Source organism: Moschus berezovskii, chromosome 10 (assembly GCF_049115385.1).
Source record: "Moschus berezovskii isolate FMDL1 chromosome 10, NW_MosBer_1.0, whole genome shotgun sequence".
Taxonomy (NCBI): domain Eukaryota; kingdom Metazoa; phylum Chordata; class Mammalia; order Artiodactyla; family Moschidae; genus Moschus; species Moschus berezovskii.
In genome coordinates this window covers 7414893-7417960 of record NC_142469.1, presented here as the reverse complement: position 1 = coordinate 7417960, position 3068 = coordinate 7414893, and the positions used below count along the sequence as shown (strand labels likewise).

Sequence of the window (3068 nt, the reverse complement as noted above, 5' to 3'; positions counted from 1 at the left end):
CTTGAGGGAGCATTGTAAAGTAACAATTATTGATATTACATGCCTCATATGATCCATTTCAAGCCATAAAGAATTACACCTTTCTGTGTCACTGTTCCAACAAACAAATGTGAACAGCTAAAACATTTTAAAAATGCATTAAACTTAAGAAGTCTCAAAAAAAAAAAAAAAGAATTTTCAGTACATACTTAGGTCAAATGAATTTAATCCATGTACACCACTCCTCTTGCAAACTGGTCTTCTATTACCTTTTATTTGATCTACTGAGACCTAGAGAAAGGTCGGGAGGGCTTATGATTTCTCTCCCAGGACAGTGATCTCTCTCTTTTTCTATCTCTAGAAAAGGACCTGCTCTGGCTGTGAGAGGAGCTTCTCCAACTTGGAGATCTGAGTCGATGTGGGGGGACTCCTCTTGCAATAATCATCTCGAGGGCAATGAACCCAAGAAGGAGGTGGGCCAAGATTTTGATTTCTCTTTTCACCACTTGACAGTTCCACTCTTATTTGGCAACCACCTAGGATTCTTCCATCTAGCTCTCAGACAGCATCAGCTGCATCTCGGGGATCTTCAAATTCAGCAAAAGCAAACTTGTTAGGGATTCTAGCAAAGCACACACTTCAGAGTGGTCCATAATAGCCAAAATCCCATTGTAATTCTTCCTTGTTACCATTGTTTCCAAGATTATCTACATAAACTTTACAGTCCAAAGGAAAGGAATCATGATGCATTTTGAAATTTTGGGTTAGAAATGTGGAGGTTCAAATCCATAGAACCTAGGTTAGGTCTTCCTGGTCCCCTCCCTCCTGACACTCCCAGATGCTCTCGCATACCTGGCATCCAAAAAATGACGGATCCCATAGGTTTTGAGTTGTCATCCCTTCATTGTCATTTGTTCCTAGGCATATTTTAATTTCCTTAATGATCTGTTGGTCATTCAGAATCATGTTGTTTAGTCTCCATGTGCTTCTTGTTGGTTTTTTTAATATAGTTTTTAATTCCTATAGTTGTCATCTAATCTTGCAATACTGTGTTCAGAAAATATTCTTAAAATGATTTCAATTAAAAATTACTGAGGCTTGAGTTGTGGGCCCAAGATGTAGTCTACCCTAGAGAATGTTTGATGTGCAGTTGAGAAACTATAGTGGAAAATCTTCCCTCAAAGGAAAGCCAAGGGCCAAATGACTTCACAGGCAAATTCTACCAAAGCTTTAGAAATGAGTTAACATCTATTATGCTCAAACTCTTCTAGAAAATTGCTTTGGACAGAAGGAAAATTTCCAAAGTCATCTATGAGGCCACCATCACCCTACAAAAACTAGACAAAGATGCCACAATATTAAAGAAAAATATAGGCCAATAACACTGATTAATTTAAATGCAAAAATCCTCAACAAAATTTTAGCAAACTGAAACCAACAATGCATTAAAAAGATCATGCATCAATATCAAGTGGTCTTTATCCCATGGATGCAAAGATTCTTCAATATACATATATCAATCAGTGCGATACACCATACTGACTAGATGAAAGATAAAATTTATATAATTATTTGAATAAATGCAGAGAGTGCCTTTGACAAAATTCTATACACAAATATGACTAAAGCTCTCCAAAAGTAGGAATAAAAGGAATATAACTTTACAGAATAGAGACCATATATGACAAACCCACAACAAATATCCTCAATGGTGAAAAACTGAAAGTGTTAACTCCACAATTAGGATTAAGACAAGTGTGTCCACTTGTGCCACTATAGTTCAACATAGTTTTGGAAGTCCTAGGCAAAGCAATAAGAGAAGAAAAAGAAATAAAAGGAATCCTAATTGGAAAAGGAGAAGTCTAACTCTCACTGTTGAGAGATGACATGATTCTCTGTAGAGAAAACCATAAAGATGGCATTTAAAAAATTAGTAGAACTAATCAGTGAATATAGAAAAGTCACAGGATGGAAAATTAATACACAGAAATTATTTGCATTGAGTTGACTCACTAGAAAAGACCCTGAAGCTGGGAGGGATTTGGGGCTGGAGGAGAAGGGGACGACAGAATGAGATGGCTGGATGTCATCACTGACTCTGTGGACATGAGTTTGAGTGAACTCCTCATTGCAACAAAAAGAATAAAATACTTAAGAATAAGGAAAATATTTACCTAAAGACACAAAATTCTGTTTGCAGAAAAAGGATAAGATATTAATGAAAGAAAGCAAAGAAGACACAAAAGATGGAAAGATATTCCGTGTTCTTGGATTGAAAAACATTACTACAGTGAAGATGACTATATTTCCCAAAGAGTTTTTATAGATTCAGTGCAATCCGTATTGAACTACCAATGGTATTTTTCATAGAGGTAAAAGAAATAATTTCATAATTTGAATGGAAATAAAAAACACCCTAAAAACAACACCTAGTTGTGGATGTGACTGGTGATGGAAGCAAAGTCCAGTGTTGTAATAAACAATATTGCATAGGAACCTGGAATGTTAGGTCCATGAATGAAGGCAAATTGGAAGTGGTCAAACAGGAGATGGCAAGAGTGAATGTCGACATCTTAGGAATCAGCAAACTAAAATGAACTGAGATGGGTGAATTTAACTCAAATGACCATTTTATCTACTACTGTGGGCAAGAATCCCTTAAAAGAAATGGAGTAACCATCATAGTCAACGAAAGAGTCCAAAATGCAGTATTTGAATGCAATCTCGAAAAACGACAGAATGATCTGTGTCCAAGGCAAACCGTTCAATATCATGGTAATCCAAGTCTATGTACCAACCAGTAATGCTGAAGAAGCTGAGGTTGAAGAGTTATATGAACCTAAAAGACCTTCTAGAACTAACAGACCAAAAATATATCCTTTTCATTATAGGGGACTGGAATGCAAAAGTAGGAAGTCAAGAAACACCTGGAGTAACAGGCAAAACTGGTCCTGGAGTACAGAATAAAGCAGGGCAAATGCTAATAGAGTTTTGCCAAGAGAATACACTGGTCATAGCAAACACCCTCTTCCAACAACACAGGAGAAGACTCTACAAAAGGACATCATCAGATGGTCAACACAGAAATC

At 36.6% G+C, this 3068-nt stretch overlaps 1 pseudogene; it reads right to left on the bottom strand.

Moving 5' to 3' along the window:
- Positions 1 to 260: 260 nt before the first annotated feature.
- LOC129561273 (serine/arginine-rich splicing factor 3 pseudogene) lies at positions 261 to 729 on the bottom strand (annotated as a pseudogene).
- Between the last annotated feature and the right edge of the window lie 2339 nt (positions 730 to 3068).